The sequence below is a fragment of the Bubalus bubalis genome, chromosome 18 (genome assembly GCF_019923935.1).
Source record: "Bubalus bubalis isolate 160015118507 breed Murrah chromosome 18, NDDB_SH_1, whole genome shotgun sequence".
In the NCBI taxonomy this organism is placed as follows: Eukaryota; Metazoa; Chordata; class Mammalia; order Artiodactyla; family Bovidae; genus Bubalus; species Bubalus bubalis.
In genome coordinates this window covers 7,837,876-7,860,345 of record NC_059174.1, presented here as the reverse complement: position 1 = coordinate 7,860,345, position 22,470 = coordinate 7,837,876, and the positions used below count along the sequence as shown (strand labels likewise).

The window sequence follows — 22,470 nt, the reverse complement described above, 5'->3', positions numbered from 1 at the left end:
CGCCCCCTCCCCGGGTCCCGCATGCTCACTACATCCGTCTCAATCCCTGTGACCTATGCGGGCTGTCTGTCTGCCGTCTGCCTCCCCCAGGCCGTGGCTTCATGAGGTCAGGCCATGGCTGTCTCGGTCCCCACTCTGTCTCCAGGGTCCGGTGCACGACAAGGACCCAGTGACTTGTGTTGAAAGGGGGCGACTGGTGAGGGTTATCACCAGTCAGTGCCGGGGTGAGGGTGGGGTGAAGGAAATTCAGTCGCTCATGGCTGAGTGAGCTCCTCTGTCACGGAGAGGAGGTGCCAGGCACCCAGAGGCCATGTCCTTGGCACTCAGGGCCCGGGAAGCCCCACTTCAGCAGCGTCGCAGGCGAGCGTGGCCCAGCTGGGAAGGGGGACAGCTAACACCCCCCGCAATCTGACACAGGCCAAGACGCCCCGAGCGTGCGGCAGGAGCTACCGCCTTTGACTCTTATGACCGTGCCCAGAGCAGGTGCCGGGCCATCCCCCCTGCACGGATGAGGAAAACGAGACTCAGGAGGTCACCTGACTGGCCCAGGGCCGCTTGGCTGCTGGCTCAGGGATCTCTGACCTGATCAGTAAGCTCTGACAAAGCAATGTAAAATCTGGGGCCCAGCAAGCGAATTTTCCCCTAAGGACTGAGGACCTCCATGAGGCTTTCTTTTTTTTCTAAATTAAATTTATTTTTTAATTGCAGTACAATTGCTTTAGAATACTGTGATGGTTTCTGCCCACCACGTTGTTTATTTTCAATTTCTATCTGCCAAAGCTGAGATACGGTGGTGGTGGTGGCTGAGGAGCAGAAAAGGGTTGAAGGCCTAAGCTGCCTCAAATTTCCCTGATACGATCAGCTCCCATGCTCAGGCAGTCAGAAGGACTGATCGATCAATTCATTCGTTCACTCACACAGTCAGTCACTTAACTGAGCACCTGTTACCTTCCAGGCCGCGTGCTGGCTGCCGTGGGATCTAGCAGTGAACAAGACGGAAGCCCAGCGGGGCAGAGAGACAACAGACAGACAGACACAAACACCCAGCGACTGCAGAGTGGTGAGCGCGGCACGGAAAACCAGGACCGGCCATAGGGCACCGAGGAACGAGGGCGGCAAAGTGCAGCTTGGCACAAAGGGCCGGGGGTGGCCACAAGCTGAGGGCGCTCGCTCGGGGAGGAGTGAGGCAGGGCGGGTGAGAAAGGCCGTGGAGAGGCGGGCCAGGCCGCACCTGGAGGCACGGGCAGGCCCGGCGGGGCTCCAGGAATGGGTGCCCACGGGCGGGAGGGGCAGGGCTGTGGGGCGCTCTCCAGCATCACTGGACTGCTGCGTGGACCGAGAGGGCGGAAGCAGGAACAGCCTGGAGCCTCCTCCTCGGGTCCAGATGAGCCAAGAGACCGCGGCGGGGGTGGGGAGCCAAGTTCACCCGGCCCTTCTCTCCGGCCCATGGCCCACCCCTTGGCACCAACCCAGGCAACCTCGGTGTCCAGCCAAGACGGTTTGCCAATGCATCCCGGAGGCACGCGCGTGGGCTCCCCATGGCCCCTCTGCCCTGCGCCACAGCCGGCACGTTCTCAGTACTCTGCACAAATGACTCAGCCCCGACCGCACGTCCTGTCCTGAGAAGACCAGCGGCCCCAGGGGCCTCGGGGATTCGTGCGAACAGGCTTGTGCTGCCCGCTGACTGTCTCCGTGCTGGTGTTTTCAGCACAACGCGAGTGGGAACTTTCACCTGCCCTGTTTCACATGCCTGATGTTTAGGAGGTGATGGGTATACCTCCTTGACAGACAAAGGAAGATTTTCCTAAGTAAAAAAATGCCCATCCACGCATAACATACTTGGGAAGAGGCTTTGGTGACTAGTTTTACGTATTAAATTAAAAATAAATTAATAAATTAAAGAACTCTCCTTTAGAAAGCAATGGCACATGCATGCCTGGACGCACTGAAGGTCTTTCTCTCCTTGGCGGCCCACAGCCACCCCTTTGCCTTTTCATGGTCTGGCTGGTTCCTAAACCCCAGCCCACGGTCCCCTTGGTGCACAGAGAAGTCAGAGAATGCGGGCCAGGACGCAGTCGCTTTGGCATCTAGAAAATCACCTGGCCACACCCAGTGACGGGTACGGAAACCCATTCAAAAATCCCACAGCGGTACAGAGTGTGAGCACACGGGGCAGATGTGATTATCGAGCAAATGGCCAGTTTGGAGTCACACCTTGGGCACATGAGCAGAAAGCCTGGATGCTTCTATTTCCCACCACGGCGCCCTGGAGACTGAGACATGGAGAGGCCCTGCACTGCCCACGCCCACACCAAGCCCGTGGGAACACGCTCCAGATGAGCACCACAGGTGGGACTTAGTGTGACGGGGGGACAGCTGACCACCATGCCTGCTTTTCTAGTGACCTGGCTGCAGCGGTCTCAAGGTGGCCTTGATTAGAAGTTTCAGCACAAGCATTTTCGGGAAACACTGGATATAAATAAACACATACTGTTTTTTTTTTTTAAAAAAAAGCAGATGTATTGCTGTTTGAAGTAGTACTGGCAAAAAGCAAAACTTGGAGAATTAATGAGTTCTGTGTTTGAGCCACTTACTTGTGGGTCTTTGTGTAAGTTACCTCTCTTGATACCACTCCCGCCAATGGTAAAATGAGAATTTATTAGGTAAAATAGAATTTAAAGGGGATCCAATCTGTTAATGGCTCAGCACAGCATCTGGAACACACTGAAAAACTCAATAAAAATAAACTATTGTGAGAAACACTAAACTTTTTTATCTCCAGGATCCTCCTCCCCTAAAGCCTAAATTCTAGTCTAACCATGAGAAAAACATCAGACAAACTCCAACCGAGTGACAGTCCTCAAAACACCTGAGCAGTGCTCACCAAATACAAGGTGAGTCTGAGCATCTGTCCCTGTCAAGTCTACGCAGACAAGATGACTAAATGGACTGGAGGCCCATATGAGATGCTGGGACGGAAAAACGACATTAGGGGAAAACTAAGGAAACCAAGGTGTGAACTTCAGTAACAGCACATCAGTATGAGTTCATTAGCTGTGACAAATGTCTCGTGCTTTCGTAAGATGTTAACATTGGGGTGGGGGGAGGGTGGGGGCGGGCAGAGAATTTTCCTGGCGGTCCAGTGGTTGAGACTCTGCACTTCCAAGGCAGGGGGCGTAGGTTCGATCCCCGGTCAGGGAACTGAAACTCTGCATGTTGCACAGCAAGGCCAACCCTCCCCACCCCACCCGGCAAACGAAAAACACAACCGCGGAAGGCACGTGTGGGGTCTGCGGGAGCTCTCTGTGTGTCCCTGCAGCTTTTCTTTGCCTCTCAAACAGTCCTGATGCAAAAGCCTCACCAAGAAAAGCGCCCCGCTGCTGCTACCGCTCCTGCTGACGCGCTTGTCAGCATCGTGGACAGGCCCTGGAGCCCCTGAGGTCTCCGAGGGGTGCGGGCAGCCCGAGACTGGAAGACCCCCGGCCCTCTCTGGATGCAGGTGTCAGCCTGTGCAGGCCGAGGACCTCCTTCATCCTGGGTACTTTCACACTGCCGGGACGCTTTCACAGAGGACTGATAATTCCCTGGTAATCTGAACACAATGATCAGGGCTACAGCAGAGGAGATTCCTGCATGGGGTAAAGGCTGAGTTAGGTAGAAAGGAAAAATTAAATTCTCTGCTTGAGGGGAGCGAGGAAAACCCGCTCTAAGAGGTGTTCTTAAGAGAACATTAAGCAGATGACGAGTTATTGTACCGTGTGGCTCCGTTTGTATGACATCCTGGAATACGCGAGAAGGACAGCGCCAGCTCCAACCAGTGGTGGCCAGCAGGGGCCGAGGGCACTGGTCACCGAGGGGCACGGAGTGGGGGCACCTCTCAGGGCGATGGAAACAGTCTGTCCAACGGTGGTGGGGATTACTCGACCACACACACTCGTTGAAGTCCACAGATGCGCACACGCAGAGAGTGGATTTCACCAAATGTAAATTACAACTCAAACCCGACTAAGAAAGGCAACGCATGAACGTTCAAGGTAATTTGGGAGAAATGATGAATAGGACGAAATCTCTCAGACAGAATCGTCATCAAGACCGCTCATAAGCACTCTGGCAGACCGCAGTGTTATTTTTTAACACCTCACTTTTTGAGGGTCCATACAGTTCTGTAACTTGCCTTTTCCCACACAATGCTGCAGCATATGCCCACCCCATCTTCAGAGGTGTTAAATATTCGACCCCGCAAGTCTCATCGCCACTCCAGCCCCCTCCCCCAGACGGCGCGGTGGTCCCGCTCCGTGCTCACACACACAGCGCCACAATGGACGTCCCTGTGAAGCACGTTCTCCTGCTCCGTGTTTAGGATTACTTCCTTAGGCCGGATTCCCAGAAACGGAATTACTGGGACAAAGGGTAAGAGCATATTTTATGTTGCTGCCAAACTGCTCTTATTAAGGAGAAATTAAGGAGAACTGGGGAGCCCTGGCTAAGACCGGGGGCCTTTACCCCGGGCCACCAGCTTGGCTGGGTCCTGTGGGCTGCGGCGGGCCTGCGGATGTAACTGCAGGGCAAGGGTACTGGTATCTCAGAGGCTGCGGGGGGTCCTTCTGCGGGGCGGGGCAGGGTGGGGTTGGGGGGAGGTCCTTCCGAAAGCAGGGTCCTTGCCCCTGGGGAAGCTGGGGGACAGGTCGGGGTGCCTCTGTCCTCTTGCTCTCGGGGACTGATGAGGGGCCAGGTGGGGGCCCTGGTGTAGACAGACCGGGAAGAGACCATGGCCGCCCCCCTACCCCATCACGTAGCACCTGGACCTGTTGGAGGCAGCAGGATCTGGAGAGATGTCATCAAGGTCCCCAGGGACCCCCAAAAGCCCTCAAAGCGGACATTCCAAACCCTGGACCTTCTCGGGTTTCCCGTGAAGCAGGGGGCAGGGTGACCACAGGCGCCCCGCCCCCTCCCACCCCAACAGCCTCTGACCTCGGCTCCTAAGGCCAGCAGGATGTCTCCAGGCTCCGCCTCCCCTGCCTCTCTGGGGAACCCCTCCCTCCCGCCCAGGGCTGCCTGCCTGCTGGTTTCCATGGGGATTTCTGTAGAGGCGAGTGAGGCCCCCAAGATGAGGCTCTGGGCTGATTCAAGACACAAGAAGGAAAATGGCTTCATGCACAAACACTCTCCAAGGCCCTGCATCACCATGGATCGCTCCAAACAGGTGGATCAGACAGGAGCACTCTGGCGTGCAGGGTCTGGCACACAGGAGGCCACTGGCCAGCTCCAGATGACTGACGCCAAGCAGGCTTTCATCAGTTATGGACATTTGGTCTGGGGTCTGGTGGTACCCCAGGAGCTCTGGGCTGCCTGCCCCAGGCCCACCCACCTCGCTCTGTCCCATCAACCACCCTCGCAATAGCCCAGGCCTCCCTGGGGGCCAGGAGGGGTCGCCCAGGGGGCCGTGGGATCGGCAGGACAGAAGGAAGAGCCACCGGCCCCTGGTCCCTGCTGCACAGAGCAGAGGCCGGGCCGAGAGGGCAGGCCCGGAGTCCGGGGCTGGCCAGGGCTGCTCTCCACAGACTGCGCTCTGCAGAGACAGTCAGGAGGCCCTTTTGGGCGCATTAATCACGAGTCCAGCCATGGCAGCTGCCCCCTTTTATGGCCAAACAGCTCAAGAAGTTTAATAATAGAGCTGAGGGCTGATACTTCCACATTCAGACCCTTCCAGCCCCGGCCACCAGCGTGGGCATGGGAAGCCAGATGGAAACCAGGGCCCCAGGGGTGCTGTGCCACCCTGGGGCGTCTTTGATCGGAGTGGCTGATGGAGGCTCTCGAGGGCCAAACGCAAGAGCAGCGCACGGCCAACCAGCAGGTGGGCAAACGTCCCAAGGATCACAGACGCCCCAGGCACCTCCTGACTGACTCTTCACGAAGCCCCTGGGAACCAGGAGCGGCTGGTGTCCCCGGTAGAGGGCGGCCTGAGGCATCATGGCCTGCTCAGCACAAAGGCCACATCACTGACTCAGAGGCCAGGTGTGGTCCACGGTGCCACATCCCCTGCCCGTTCCGTGAGACGACGGCCCAGGAGCCCCAAGGTGACCAAATGGTGCAGGAGGGGGCCTCTCGATTAGGGCGGTGGGGGGAAGGGGTGTGTGTCACGGGTGCACACAGCTAACTACGGCACGGGGTGATAAGCGCCCCGGTGCCGACGTGAGGTACAAAGGGCAGGCCCAGGGGGAGGAATGCTTTGGAACACTGGGGAAGGCTTCCCAGAGGTGACCTTCGACCCAGTGGGCAGGGCAGTGCCAGGCACTCCCGGCAGAGGGAAGGGAGGGTCTCTGGGCCTGCGGTGTGCGGACCCTGGTCTCAGGACAGGGCTGGAAGATGAGGACTTCCAGGGAGGCCTGGGACAGGACTCTGAGCAGGGCTCAGCCTTGACTGTCCAACCCTCTAATTTCTAACATTCCCTCTCTCTTTTTTTTTTTAAACGAAGGCAGACCACATAAACAGCAAAGTGGAAAAAAGCACAAATACTTGACTGCATTTACTTTTGCATAAGTCTAGGCCGAGCCTGCCCAGGTCAAGACGTGGGCCATCTGCGACACCCCATGAGGCGGGCCCCCTCAAGCCCATCCTAGGAGGACTGCCTGGCAGTGTCTGCTCTTCTCGATCTGTCGCGAGAGCTGGGCCCCCGGGCTGCTGCAGCTGGAAGTGCACGGCCCACGCGCCTGTGCTCTGCTCGGCATCCTGTCTGTGTAGACGTGTGCCCAAAGCTTCCACTGCACGCCGTCTTCCTCCCTACGCACCCCCGCTGTCTGCGGACCCTTGTCTATTTCCAATTTGGGGCTGTCGTGTAGGAAGATGCTGGGAGCATTTCTGCACTTACGGGGGGGTGGGGGCAGGGAACAAGAGCTCCCACTTGGGGAAATACCCAGGAGTGGGGTTGCTCCTGGGCCACCGAGTAAACTGCTTTAAGTCCAAGAACATCGGCGTGTGGGGAGTTCCCGGGAGGTCTGCTGTAAACACAAGCTCGTCTAAGGGCCGTTATTCTCACATACCCATGCCTTAAGGAGAACACAATTCCTGAGTCTCGGGGGTGGGACCAGGTGGGGATGGAGCTCGGTTTTCTCAGGAGTCTTTCTCCCAGGCCTCTGAGGACCGCAGGAGGCAGCACCCTCCTCAAAGCTGGACTCAGAGCCGCCGAGGACATGGCCAGGCGGCCGAGAAACTTTCTCTGTGGCTCACGTGGCAGAAACGGACGTCCCTGTTCCCTTCAGGCCCGGTCTCCTCGTCGAGCTCGCACAGACGCTGCTCCAGGAGGAAAGGGCGTGTCTGCTCAAGACTGGAGCGAGCGCCGAGTTAAAACTAACACTTTGGGGTTGACGTGAGCGTTAACTTAGCTCCCAGATCACAGGCTGCTGTCACGCAGGCCTTAATCCGCTTGCTATTTCGGATGGAAGGATGTCGGCAGGACTGGGGGGCACATGGCCATGTCCTCGCAGACGAGCCAGCTGATGGTGCGAGTTGGCCAGGGGAAAGCTGTGACCTCTGACGGCCTGGAAACAGGGCCACCTGGCTCTAGGCTGGGCCCACCCCGGTGCTGTCCTGTGCACTGTGCTCCTGAGGACAGGGACCCTGCCCCCTCTGCCTGCGTCTGCAACAACTGTCCTGGTCGAGGGCCGTCTGCGTGCCCGTGCAGGTCGTCTTCCCACTGACTCCTTAGAAGGACCCACGAGATGGGTGTCACTGTGATCCCACGTTACCGCTAAAAAAACTGAGGCCCAGAAAAGCCATGCCGCCAGGCTTTCCAGGAGGCGCTAGTGGTAAAGAACCCACCTGCCAATGCAGGAGACATAGGAGACCCAGGTTCAATCCCTGAACTGGGAAGATCCCCTGGAGGAGGGCATGGCAACCCCCTCCAGTATTCTTGCCTGGACAGAGGAGTCTGGTGGGCTACAGTCCATGGGGTCGCAAAGAGTCGGACACGACTGAAACGACTGAGCACACACGCAGGCTGTGCCGCCCGTTGCTAGTGCAGCCCAGACTGGGACTCCAGCCCTTCCGTCTAAACCAGAGGTGGGGAAACTTTCCTGCAAAGGGCCAGACAGTAAATTCTTTAGGCTTTGTGAGTCACGCAGCCTCTGTCCTAACAACTCAACAGTGCTGCCGAGGTGTGAAAGCAGCCACAGATGGTAGACAAATGACCGTGCCCGCATTCCAATAAAACTTGATTAACAAAGACGGGCGGGGGACGGGGCAGGTGTGGCCTTGGCGCTGTTTCTGACTTAAACCACTCAAGAGGAGTATAAACAGGTGATGGACAGATGGACGGGAGAAAATGAGTGGACCGTTCTCTCTCCTCACTTTCTATCTAGGGTGATGTCAGCATATAACCTTTACACGTGGAAACTGTCTTTCACTTACGCTTTGTCATCAAAGAGAACTTCAGGCCCGGGTTCACCCCACTCTCAGCCTAAGGGAGAGAAGGAGCTGGGCTCCTTTTTACAAAGCCTGACGATGCAAAGGCCTTTGCAAGCATCAGCGATCAACGCACTGAGGTGTGCGGCCCCATTCCTCCCATTTTACGGATGGGCCTGGGAGGCGCCAGGAGGCAAAGTCAGCTGCAGGGGAGCCGTGGAGCCCAGACTGGGGTCCCGACTCGTCTAATCCCCGGAATCGCTGCTCCGCCCTGCGATGCTGGTAACAAAGAAGGCCCTGGAGCAGCCGCCAGCCTGCAGCAAACGGAAGAGGAGGGAAGAGAGGGCAGGGGAACGAAGAGGCTCTTGGGGACGCAGAGCACGAGGTGCCACTGGGTCTCCTGCTCTGGACACCGGCTCTGACGCTACACAGGCCGGCCCGGGGGCCTATTGTGATCCGCTGAAGTCACCAGAGGCGTGCCCGTCAGCACAAGCAACAAGTGGACTAAGGAAAAGCTCTAATTAGACATGCAAACGGGGCAAAGAGAAAACGCGTGGCTGGTGCTGGCCCCCAACACATTGCAAGATCCGAAAGGCGGCCCATGACAGCCTTGGGGGCGGGGCTGGGGGTGGCCCGTGGGTACAAGCCTGGCCCAGGCCGGGCACGGGCGCGCCTGGCGCAGAGTTCTTCTCTCTGTCGGTTGTCATTTCCAGAAGGTGCTGCCCTGAGCTAGCTGCAGCAAGGCGGACGTGGCCCTGTCTGGTCAGGGCTGCGAGGCTGGCCTTTCGCATGCCGCTCAGGACTGTGTGTGCTTTTGGGGTCCCCGGGAGGGGGTGGCACCGGGGCATGGCCGGCAGCTACTCTGGCCCCAGACGTTTCTCAGCTCCTGCCGTCTCTGACACTCTGTGAGACAGAATCTGGGAGTGTGATCCAATCTGGGACAAGAACTTGCAAAAGGTGAGCAGGTCTTTTCTTGCAAAGAACGAGCGAGACAAGAGACCCTACAGGCTGGGGGTTGTGGGGGTTAGTATGGTCTGGGGGTTGCGGGGGTTCGTGCGGCTCTGAAGTTTCAACAGTTCACCTCCCTGGAATCCCAGCATGTGGCTGACTCTCTCAGCAAGGACTGAACGCCGCGAGTGAGGACTGTGCACCTACTGTGTGCCAGCAGCCTCACCATGGCCATGGACAGTGGCCTAGCATCAGCTACCACAGCCCAGGGTAGAATAATCCAGATTCTAGGCAGATACCTGGACAAATCCACTACACCTTCATGCTTCTGAAATCAGATTAAAACCACCAAAGGATCGCTACACACCTACCAGAATGGCTCTTAAAAAAAAGACACTATCAGCACCTCACACACATCAGTATGGCCACAAGCAAACTAAAACCAAAACCCAGAATATGAACAAGTGTTGGTGAGGATATGAAGAAATCGAAACTCTTGGGCACGGCTGGTAGGAACAGAAAATGCTGCAGCTGCTGTGGAAAACACTTGGAGTTTTCTCAAAAAATGAAACACAGAACCACCGTACGATTCAGCAGTTCCACTTCTGGTATACACCCCAGACAACTGGAAAGTAGTTACTCCAACAGGGAACAGATATTTGTACAGCAGATTCACAGGGGACTGTATTCGATATCCTGTGGTAAACATAACGGAAAAGAGTATGACAAAGAACGTGTGTGTGTGTGTGTGTGTGTGTGTGTATGTGTGTGTGTATAAAACTGAGTCACTTTACTGTACAGCAGAAATTAACACAGCATTGTAAATCAACCGTACTTGAATCAATTTAAAAAAAAAAAAAAAAAGGATCTAGAAAATTCCAAAAAGCAAACCAAAAAAAGGACGGAAATTTGAACACACGCTGCAACATGTATGAACCTTGAGGACATTATACCAAGTGAAATAAGACAGTCACAAAAGAGACAAATACCATACGACTCCACTTACATGAGGAATCTAGAGTAGTCGGATTCGTGGAGACAGAGAGTAGAGAGACTGCCAGTGGCTGGGGGTGGGGGTGGGTGGTAGGAGTTGAATCAGTACGGAGTTTCAGTTCTGCAAGATAAAGAGCTCTGGAGAAGGATGGTGGTGACGGGGGCATGACAGCGTGAATGGACGGATGCCACAGAACCGTATGGCTAAAATGGTCAATTTTACATCATGCATATTTTACCACCACAACAAAAAAGACTGGGGGAAAGTGATAACAGTCAGTGACAGTGCGATGAGGGAGACCAGCACTGCTAGTGAGAGCAGGAGCTGGTCCCAGCCCTTTGGAAAGTAACCTGCAGCGTTTGCGAAAGCCGACTCTCCCCTACCTTCTGCATTCCGGGACCGCCACTCCCAGGTCCTCACAACCAGACTGCCCCCCACACGTCACCATGTCCCCTGCGTCACAGAAGCACTTCACAGGCACCCATCGATAGCAAGTAGCGAAATGAAGGTGTATTCACCCAGTGCAGAGCTACGCAGCCGTGAGAACAGAGGACTACACGTCTATTTAGCAGGGTGATGAGTTTCACCAACAGAAGAGTCTGTACTGTGAGAGTCTGTTTACAGAAGGTCCAGACGCTGGCCCAGGAGGGTCTCGGGAGTGGCCACCCTCTTGGCCTAAGCCAGGGCACAGAGACAGGGACATAGCCGATGTGCAAATCCACTGAGGCGCAGGCTTAGGAGCTGTGGGTTTCTCTGTAGGTATTTTACACAACTCAACAGAAAACGTGTCCTTTGAAAGATAGGATTCCTTTGGACTGATGGTTTCCAATAACAGGACAAGACCCTGGTGGGCGCTGGCAGGATGACTGTGACCCCTCCTCGCCGGGCACGCTGCATCATTCGACAGAGAGTGCCCACGTGTGCCGGGCACACACCAGGCTGGGGGGCGGTCACGGCCCGCAGGCTGAGAAAAAGCTCTGTCCATGTGCACACTGCACACGTCTTTCCAATGTGGGCAGATGCCGTTCCTACGAATATAAATTTGCTGAGGAGCAAGACTCAGTTCGGGTATTTTATAAGCAAAATACATAGGGTGTCAAGTGGCTACAAGTTCAAGTGAAACAAAGGCAGGGCGGGAGGGAGGCCAGGCTTTGGCGTGGCCACACAGTTTCGAAAGAAAGCTCAGAATGCGGACAGCATCACACAGAGATCCACTGGGACGCGCCGGTTCCCGAGGCGAACCACCCCAGCCTGAGATAAGACCCCCAGATGGTGACAAAAAGACCAGGCTAACCAGCTCTTCCTACTAAGGGTCAGAGTTCATGGAGGCAGCCCTTTCTAGGGGCCCCGTTGATTGACAGTCCTACCTAGAGCCTCTTAAGGAGGTTTAATCCATGAACAGGGAAGAAGAGAGAGAGACGAGGGTGAAGGGGGAGGGTCTATCCCGCGAGATGGACTTGTGTGCTCTTCCTGGTCAGAAAACAAAAGCAATGCAAAGCCATGTTTCCATTTTTCCGCCTAAACAGAGAGCCGGGGCAGCCAGACGAGGCTCGGGCTGATCGGCGTCTCTGGGGATCAAGGAGCCCCTTCTGTGAGACCCTTACCTGCCTCATCTCACACAGCAGGCATCTGAGATTCTGAGAAGCCGCCAGCCTCCGGGAGGCAGGCAGGCTTAGGCAAATAAGCACAATCGCTCTCCGGGAAGCATGGCTGGCAGCCACCGCCGGCGCCTTGCAAATCACAAGTGGGGACTTCTTGATTGTTCTGCCTCAGATCCTGCCTGGGGGCTGCAGGCTTCCACCCGAAGGTTCCAGGCCCAGTGACAGGCCAGCCGCTTGCGCACAGGCCTGCTGACCCTTCTCCAGGGAAGCTGGGCCACAGGGCCTCTAAGACGCGTGCAGGCTCCTGCTCAACACCCAGAGGTGGGATCTCGAGGACCACGGCTTACAAGTCTGCTTCTGAAAAACATGTGTCCACGTGAACACCTACACTGGGGTGCTTCCAGCAGCTTTCTCTGTGACTGCCAAAACCTGGAAACAATCCACGTGTCTTTTAGCAGGTGAGTGGATATCGTGCGGTACATCCGGCACAAGAAGGAAACGAGCTATCAAGCCACGAAAAGACAAGGAGGAAGCTTAAATGCCTGTTACTGAGGGAGGAAGCCAACCTGAAAAGGCTGCATACCGTGTAATTCCAACAATCTGACCTTCTGGAAAGGGCAGAAATCTGGAGACAGAGACAAGATCAGTTGCTGCCAGGGGCTGCGGGGAGAAGGGGTGAGGAAGGGATGGATTTTTTAGGGCGGTGAGAAGTGTTCTGTGTGATACTGTAGTGGTGGACACACGGCCATTACATATTTGTCTACAGAACGTACACCACCAGGAGGGACCCCTCTGCCTCAGGCAGGCGACGGGCTTTAGGGGATTGGGGTGGCGTGTCCATCAACTGGGATGAATGAGCCGCCTGGGCGGGGGTGCACGGGACAGACACAGGTACACAGGAAATCTCTGTACCTTTGCCTTGATTTGGCTGTGAACCTAAAACTGCTCTTAAAAAAAAAATGAAGACTGAAAAAAAAAACCCAGAACCTGCTCCCCTGGCAGAAGAGGCTGGTCACTTCAGGAAGCCAAGTGATCGGGGATGTGGACTCCAGAGGTCTGGATCCCCATCCCAGCTCTACAGCCCACCGGCGGGGAGGCCTTGGGTGGCCAGCTCGCCTTCTGTCACCGCTAGGACGGTCACTGGGACCATGATGGTTACAACGTGGACGTGGACGCTTGGGAAGCCAAGGAGTGTCTACGCAGTGGCGCTGGGGGTGCAGAGGTCAAGTGGGCCACCGAGTCCCGGTCCCTCATGTCCAGACGTGACGCAGGCAACCACCTCACAATCTGACCCTCAGGCATTCTCCCTACCAAACAAAACCTATCTGTGACGTAATAAACAGAAGTGATAGTAAAAATATTTAATAGCCGAGACAGCCTGGGAATGAACGAAACGGAACAGACACCAGCTGGAAGCAGCTGCTCCCACGTCCAGGTGCAGCCCACAGGACTCCCGCCTGTGGCGATGGGTCATGCACAACCCCCTTCTCGCCCCTCTCTCTCCACCCAGCAGCATTCTGGACCACTGGTGTTGCCAAATCCAACGGAACACACTGTACTGAAAACCCCAAACCAACCAACTCTGTAAGTTTGGTCTTGAAGACTGTTCCCTTTTCCCTGGGTCCCAAGGGATGTATGTGAATCCCTGGAATTCAGCCATCGCCCCTCTATGGGTCATCTATCTGCTTGCTTCCTTTACCAACTTAAAGCACCCACACTGATACCTTCTCATTCACCGTCAAGCAACTGCTCCAAGGAAAAAAAAAGTCTAGAATTAAGGACCTCTCAGTTGAGTTGGGCAATGGCACTCCACTCCAGTACTCTTGCCTGGAGAATCCCATGGATGGAGGAGCCTGGTGGGCTGCACATGGGGTCGCTGAGGGTCAGACACAACTGAGCGACTTGACTTTCACTTTTCACTTTCCTGCATTGGAGAAGGAAATGGCAACCCACTCCAGTGTTCTTGCCTGGAGAATCCCAGGGACGGGGGAACCTGGTGGGCTGTCGTCTATGGGGTCACACAGAGTCAGACACAACTGAAGCAACTTAGCAGTAGCAGCAGTTGAGTGGGGGAGTCATAGATCATCCGAAATCCATGGGTATGACACCGGCAGAATTGAAGGCGTGGGAGTCCTGGGGAAGGTGAACTAACCAATGCAAATACAGGGTCATTCAAGAAGCTTTCAGAGATTATGAGCTACCTGACTTGGGTTTTGAAGGGTGAATAGGAGTTTATCCGGCAGAGATGGGAGACTGAGGGAGATGAGTTGGAAAAAACTATTACGATCCAGATTATGGAGTTCCTCAGATGTCTGGCTGTAATTCCAAAGGATAACTGAGGAAGGTGGGATTCGATTCCTCAGCACAAAAGACAGAGAGGGAACCAACACGCGTGAGGCAGGCCTTGTAGAGAGTGACTCATTAGGTTGCCCCCAAAGATGGCTGTTGCTATGCGTCTGCAACTGGGCAACCAGGTGAGCCACGAACAAACCACGTCCCTCCGTTATCGACGTTGCTATCAGAATAGTCACGAGTCGTCACCTCTACAAGGAAGAGCTGCACAGCAGTCCCAGCAGGTCTTCCCTCTCAGGCATAAAGGACCACGGGGGGACGTCTTGCCCTGTCCATCAAGAGCATTTCTAAGCCTGAGTTACCAAAACAGTGGTGTGAAAAGTCACCTTCCACTACTCAGCACCCTACTTAACACAATAGATTCCAAAATCCGACCTCTGAGGGACCCCTGAAGTCGGAAGGTTAGGTGCAGTGACCCCACTCACTACAAGCAGCTGTTTAGACCCAAGCAAACCCCACATCCCTTCTGGAGAAAGACAGACCCACACATAAATGACTCAGTGACGAGCCGCAGGTGCTGGTGAGAGGGGGCAGGGACGGCCGAGGGCCAGAGCGCCAGCTGCTCGTTCACTGGGCCCCTCGTTCACTCAACAGACCAGCAGCGCCCTGAGCCCTGTCCTCCAGCAGCTTGCAGAGGACGGGGGCCTGGTGAGCTTGGTACGGGGTGACACTGAGAGCCGCATGAGGGCACAGACTCTCCCGCGGGCGTGAAGTAGAGGACGACCACTGGTTCTGCAGAGCAGACTCTGGGGAAGCGAGTCAGGAGTCTGCTGGGACAAGGGGATGGAAAGGCGTCTGGGGCAGCTTCTGGGGTGGTGGGGAGCGGGCGTCACTGCAGGGTAGCTCCACAATGGGGGGCGGCTGTGAGACCAGAGAGCTGGGCTGGGCCGGGAAGGCCCGGCTACAGACTCAGGCAGCGTCCTAGACCTCTAGGCGGGCAACGGGCAGGCTGGCGACCCAGGCAGAGGAGCTGCCAGGGGCCAGGGAAGAGGCCTGAGCGCTGCTCGGTGAAGGGCATCTGCAAACTCTGTGGTTTGGCGTGAACTTCTCTACAGAATGGGCTGAACTCTTACTGACGCAGGCGACAACGCAGATGAGCCTGGAAACACCACGCTAAGTGAAAGAAGCCAGACACAAGAGGCCTCCGAGCGTATGGCTCCATTTACATGAGACATCCAGAATGGGTAAATCCAGACAGACGGAAAGCAGATCTGTGGCTCTCGAGGGCTGGGGAGTGACTTAGAGAGCGCCGGGTAGGGGGAGGCGGGGTGCCTTTGGAGGTGACGAGAGTGCTGTGGAGCCAGATAAACGGGGTGTCTAAGACACCGTGACGGTACAAAAGGCCACCAAATGGCTAATTGCATGTTATGTGAGCTTCACTTCAATTTCTAAAAAGTTCTGAATACATGTAATGAGTTCCAAGAACTTTCTAGACTGCAGGGCGATGGTGGAGCAGCAGGCCTGAAGCCTCTGCCCCCCTTTCAGGGCTCACGTGAGGGTGTCTGGGCTCAGTGGCCGGCAGCGTTCCTGCTCTGGACGGGGCGGCGGGGCAGGGGTGTCTCAGGGGACTCCTTCGGAGGCCATCTCAAGAACAGAAAATCATCTCTTGGCACTGAATCACGTGTTGATAATTCAGATGATGGGTGGCGCCGGGCTGGTCTGTACAGGATGAAGCCATGGTTATTTCCAAGAGCACCGGCCGGCCGGGTGGGACGAAGCGAGCCACTGTGTGTGACTGCAATCGGTTGATGTCAACAAGCTCTTAACTCCAGATCAATGGCCTCATCGATTTCCATGGAAAACTCTATGACCACACAAGGTAGAAACAGGGTCATTCTTCTGGCAGAGAGAAGGATGGTTTTATATGTGCACACACACACATGTGCATACACACACGGGCACACACACACACATGTGCACGCACGCAGGCACACACACAGACACACACACACACACATACTGCCTGTACTCTGCTCAACATAAATAATCCCAAAACTTGATTAAGAGTCTGTTTCCTGAGCTTCAGACTCACAGTTTATTCATTCATCAAATATTTATTGAAGGCTTCCTGTGTGCCACAAAAGTGCTTCCAGACTGTTCTGGGTGTTTGGGGACACATCATCGAACGGAACAAGGCCCTTTGCCTCAGTGGAGGGCTTACGCTCTAGCGATGGCCTGAGGGCACCACCCCCTTGATGTCCTCCAGGCTCCCCCAGATCACCACCCAAGCTGTGCCCACCCAGGGGGTCTCCCCGTGGTCTTCCCAAGCCTGCTATGTGGCAGCACCTCATCTAGGTGGCCTCCTGCGAAGTCTAATGACTGTCTGACTCCCGGCCCTAAGCCCTGAAGTCAGTTCATCACCAAGGCCAGATCTTGCTGCCCCTTATCCCATCAACTGACGCGCGCCTCCCCAGGCTCGCTCCTCCAGTTCTGCCGCCTCTCATTTCCCTTCTAGAACATGGCAAAGACTTCCCGGCCGGAGCTCCCGTTTCCAGCTTCCTCGTCCCACCTCTCTCTGAGGGGACGCTGCCACCAGAGGTTTGCTCCCGAAACGCACTGGCTTTCCTTGCCCCTCTGCCCCCGTGACTCTGGGTAGCCCTGCTCTGCCTTCAGAGAAGAGCCCAGCCCTCTGGCCCTGCACCCAGGAGCTACCGTGAGGTGTCTCAGATGCTCTGGTGTCTCCCGGAATCCAGAGCACCTGTGCAACGTCTAAGAGCAGAGAGGAGCTTGGGTCCAAAGAAAATTATTTCCTCAAACCCCAACTGGGGGCAGTGGTGAAAAGAAGGACTCCGAGACAACAGGCCTTCTCTGGGGGCTCACTCCATTGCCCCCTCCTCCGAACTTCTGACCCGACTGTGGGAAAGTCTACTGATGACTTTCATGGAGGGCTGGTCCCTCACTCTGCCCAGGGACAAATATTCCCCATGATTTATTTTTAAGAAGCAAAATCAGGCAATGATTGAGAAAGAATTCAGATTTAGACCCGGACAGTTGCTCCACAAATAACAAGAATAGCCTGGTGGCCGATCGCAGTCAGGGTCAAGGAACAGAGCCTCCTTTGCTGCCGGCTGGGACCGCAGCTGCCGGAGAGGCCCCCAGCCCCGACCTCGGGGCAGGACTCGTGACACGGGGGGGACGTTCACACAGACAAGAGGCTTGGGACTCTCCCGACGCTGCTCGCCATCAGTGGGGAGACACGGGGACCAGGCAGCCCAGATGTTGGCAGGGTCCTGTTTGCAGCCCCAGGAACAATTCCCTCTTTCACGGCTCAGGCAGGCCGCCAAGGTCAGAGGCAACACCAGCCAGGGCTTACCCTCCGTGCCAAGGCCCTTTAGAAAAATTTAAATAATTTTAGATAGAAATGCCTCCTCTTTCCTTGCTGTAAACAGACCATTCAGAATATCCTCTGCCCTTTTCTGGATGACATTAATTGCCATTCCGAGCATCCGTGACCACACACTGCCCCCGTCAGGAGCTCAGGATTCAGCGGTAAGCGGCAAGCTGGCCCTGCACTCAAGGCCCCAACCGCTGCGCATTTCTGCACTCTCATCTCCTTTCCATCAATTACCCACCTCCCCCAGCCTCAGCACTCCAAGTGTTTGTGCTCCCTGAGGACTGCATGTCGGTTCGTGAAAGCCCCCCCCCCCCCCCCCCGCTCCTCCTCCCAAAGTCGCTGTCTCTAGTTCGTGGTCTCGGGAACCCAAGCAATACACTTGTTGGGGCAGTCCTCAGGGTGTGAGCGAATGAGACCCATGGGCTCGCAGTGTAGCGGCCACTGCTTCTCAGCACGCGGGCCTTTGATTTCTGGGTCCCCACTTGTCCAGACCCGCCTGCCCTTCTCAAGCTCGGTCTGGTGACTATTTTTTAAAAGTATCACCTTGGCCCCATCAGGCTCAGAAAGATAGACAGGGGCTGACCTGTCGAGACAGCACATAACCATGCCAGGCAGGAATTCCAGGGTGCTGACCGAGCACTTGGAGTGCCAATGTGGGAGGAGCATGCCCTGGGTCCCCAGGCCCTCCAGGGAGGAGGCAGAGAGCAGGAGACAAAGGCCCTAAGCTCTGGGAGTCTGACTCCCTGGGTTCAAATCCCAGCTCTGTAGCGTCAGAGCTGTTGGATGTGAGGCAAGTGGTTCCATCACTCTGTGTCTTTGAAACATCTCCACCCACCTCAGAGTGTTATTGTGAGGAGCAAAGAAGACAAGGTTCTTAAAACGCGAGGCTGAAAAATTCCCCTCCAAGGTACAGTAGCCAAAAGAATTGAAAACAGGGACCCAAACAAATACTTAAACATCACTGTGCATAGCAGCGTATTCACAAGAGCCAGAAGATGGGGATGACGTAGAAGTCCACCAATGGATGAACGGACAAACCAAGTGTGGTCTGAATACTATTCATCCATAAAGCAGCCCGTTACACACTGCAACATGGATGAACCTTGAAAACATCAGGCTAAGTAGAGCCAGACACAGAAGGCCACGTATTGTACGATTCCGTGTATCTGGAGCATCCAGAATATGGAAAACCACAGGGGTGACAGAGCACAGAGCGCTGGGGCGGCAGGGAAAAGTGAGGAGTGACCGTGAAGGAAGACAGAGCTTCTGCTGGAGATGGTGAGATGTCCTGGAGGTGGACAGAGGTGGCGGCTGAACCACAAGGATGTAATAGGCGCCTCTGAACACGTCCCTTTACAATGGGTAATTTCACGCGGTGTGATTTTCACCTGAGCTTTAAAGAGCTTCAGCTCAGTGCCCAGCACACAGCCCAGCGCCTGGCACACAGCCCAGCACCCGGCATACAGTCAGTGCCCAGCACACAGCCCAGCGCCTGGCACACAGCCCAGCGCCCGGCATACAGTCAGTGCCCAGCACACAGCCCAGCGCCTGGCACACAGCCCAGCGCCCGGCATACAGTCAGTGCCCAGCACACAGCCCAGCGCCTGGCACACAGCCCAGCGCCCGGCATACAGTCAGTGCCCAGCACACAGCCCACTGTGTCAAAGGCTCCAGCAGTGGGAGATTCTGCGGCTCCCTTCTTGGAGTCTCAGATTCCTCACCGGTCCACCAAGTGGGTCTTGCATGGCCGTGACCTCATGGGGCTGCTGAGGTGAAGAAATGAGACAGCGTGGGCAGGTGCTTGACATGGGGCCTGGACGGTGGCCAAAACATTCAGCTTGTGATGCTGGGGGTCCTTAGAGGCAGGAGGAGGCGGGGATGGGATGGAGACCCGGTGCAGGGGCTGGTACATGAGGCATGTCTGAAGGCAGACACACCTTCCTTGTTTACAAGGATCCAAAGAGGAGTGAGAACCCTTCCAAATCCAGAGACGCGGGCTCAATTCTACCAGGAACAACGCTGGTTCCTCACCAAGTCTTAGCTAAGTGCTTTGCAAACCTATTGAATCATTTTGTCTTTTTAAAGCACCAGACCCTTTTTTCAGATGCAATCTGTGCCCAGAGTCCCAGTGGGTAAAAGGTAAGGCGGGCACCTCCGGCGGGAAGCAGCGGGGGAGGGCCTGGGCGGAGCCCCCAGAGCTTGCCCCACCTAGCCCTGGTCCCTCTCCTCACACCCTCCTAGGGACACATGCAGGACCCAGCAGGTTCCTGCTGATCCCTTCAAGAAGGAGGCTCAAGGTGAACCATTTTCAGTACAGGACAGAGGTGCTTTGGAGCTAGACACTGCCTTCTGAAGTCTGGAGGGCTGCTCGTGGGGCCAGGAGAAGCAGCTGCATCTGTGGGTGTCTCAAGAGAACAGAGCAAGGGCTGAAGGGTCTGAGGCAGAGGGGTGGGTGTGAGAGCTGCCTGGGGAGGCGAGCAGCCCCGGGAGGCCACTGCACCTGTCTCGGCTGACCTCAGCAGCCCTCACCCTCATCTTCCCGCTTGTTGTTTAAAGTGAACATCACTCAGTCGTGTCCGACTCCTTGCAACCCCGTGGACTAGCCAGTCCATGGAATTCTCCAGGCCAGAAATACTGGAGTGGGTAGCTTTTCCCTTTTCCAGGGGATCTTCCCAACCCAGGGATCGAACCCAGGTCTCCTGCATTGCAGGCAGATTCTTTACCTGCTGAGCCACCAGGGAAGCCCAGGTAGATGACTATTCACCTGCTCTATCAGGCAGGGGCACCCTCCCCATTTCTGGGCAGAAGAAACAGAGGCACAGAGAGGTCAGCGTGCTTGCTCAAGGTAAACTGGACCTCTTAGCTGAACTCGCAAAGAAAAACTGGGGCTCAGGAGAGGAATGTCACTTTCCTGAGCTGACGGAGCTGAGCAAGACCTGGGACACTTGTCTCCTGACTCGTAGCCAAGCGCCCCTTCTACCCTACCGCCCTGGCCTGTCCAGAGAGCTAAGAGAGACCCAGATGGGAAAGTCAGCAGGTGATGCTGGGCCTTGCCAGCCAGGGTAAGAGCGCATGGCTTCGGGGCCCGAGGTGGCCTGGGCTCGGCTCCGCCGTCACCACTCCCCGAGGGCCAGTGTGCAGGCAGCTCTGACTCGCCTGCAGCGGCACCTCCCTGCAGCCGCCACCGGCGGGGAGCAGGTGTCACTGCTTCCAGGCCACCGTCCCCAGAGACAGCAATGGAGCGTGCCTGCACACAGCTGTGACGTCTTCCACGTGAAAAAGCCCAGGGCGTCCCTATCTAACTGGTCCAGAAAGTTATCTGCCCATCAGCTGATCCATGAGGATGTCACACCTTCAGGGCTGAAGGGACCAGGGGGAAGGGATGGGAAATTCACAGGGACAGCCCTCTCTAACGTGGGTTCTGAGATGAGGCTGGTTTTGGACAGAAGAGAAAGGTAGGACGGAAGGAGGAAGACAGGGAGGGAGGGAGGGGTCTCACAGACAAACACATGTGGAGAACCGCCTCCCTGGTATTCTCACTGAGCGCTGCCATTCACGGTGACCTATTAAAGGCACTGGGAAGGCCCATAACCAAAACAGCTGTCTATATCGTGTTCACGCTGCAGAACCTTCGGTGTGTTTGTTTTGCAGTTGCTGTTAATCTTACTTTTTGCTGGCACACCTATTAACATCGTGGAACAAAACTCACTTTAGGAAACAGAACTCACTTTAGGCTAAGATATGCCTGGCACCACCAGGAAAGGGGCAGGAGCAGTTTGAGTTTCTTCATTTGGAAGGAAGTCCTTCTCAACAGCAAGGAGATCACCGGCCTTCTTAAGAAACTCTGATGCAATGCTGTCACGCTCAAAAAAAGTCCAAACTCCTCAGGACGGTATTTGACACCCTCGACAACTGGGTGCTGTCTCCTCAGTATCACCTCCCTTCCCTTCACCACTGATCCCGATGTTCCCCACTCAGAACCCGCTGAGCCTCCAGAAAAAGCCCTGGTAACAATCTCGTGGGCTTCCCAGGTGGCGTTAGTGGTAAATAACCCACCTGCCAACGTGGGGGACATCAGAAACACGGGTTCGATGCCTGGGCTGGGAAGATCCCCTGGAGTAGGGCATGGCACCCCACTCCAGTATTCTTGTCTGGAGACTCCCATGGACAGAGGAGCCTGGTGGGCTACAGTCCACAGGGTTGCAAAGAGTCAGATAGGACTAAAGCAACTTAGCATGCACACACAACAATCTGCTGAGCTCACCAGGCAGGGGGAGCTTTTCAGAGGTAAGAGAAAAAAAAATCACATACGTGTTTTCCCGCAAGGAAGAGGGAGCGTGCTGAGGGACTGTTAGTGAATTCGGTGCTGTGGTACCCATTTTACAGATGAGAAAACAGAGGCCGGGACCCCTTCTCAGGCCTCTCTTGGGGTTTCCTGCTCTTGAGCTGACCCAATGCAGGCGTGCTGGCAAGCTGGATGGAAGCATCACGCCGAGTCTCCTCTCAGTGCTCCAGAAGGACTCCATCGGGTGGACTGTTTCTCCTACTTCCTCCCTGCACCCGCCTAACTCCAGAGCACTCTTATTCTCCAAGTTGAATGTTATGGCCCACTAGTCCCCAGGCTGGGGTTGAGCGCTTAACATTCTCCCCTGACTTTCGTCTCTGAACACTGTCCAGACACCCCTCTGCCCTCATCCAGAATGAAAGACGCACACAGCTGAACCTCCCCTCCTCTAAAGCTGATGTGATAATGAAGTTTGGGGTGCACTCTTTTCTCTCTGAGAGCACTTCAGAGAATTCTTACGAGCTGTGGTCTCTTATTTGCTGAAAGATGGGGTCCC

General features: G+C 55.7%; 1 protein-coding gene across 3 annotated transcripts in view; it reads right to left on the bottom strand.

Moving 5' to 3' along the window:
• LOC102397008 (c-Maf inducing protein) overlaps positions 1 to 22,470 on the bottom strand; it is a 211,854-nt gene that overhangs the window by 80,402 nt on the left and 108,982 nt on the right. The window lies entirely within an intron of this gene.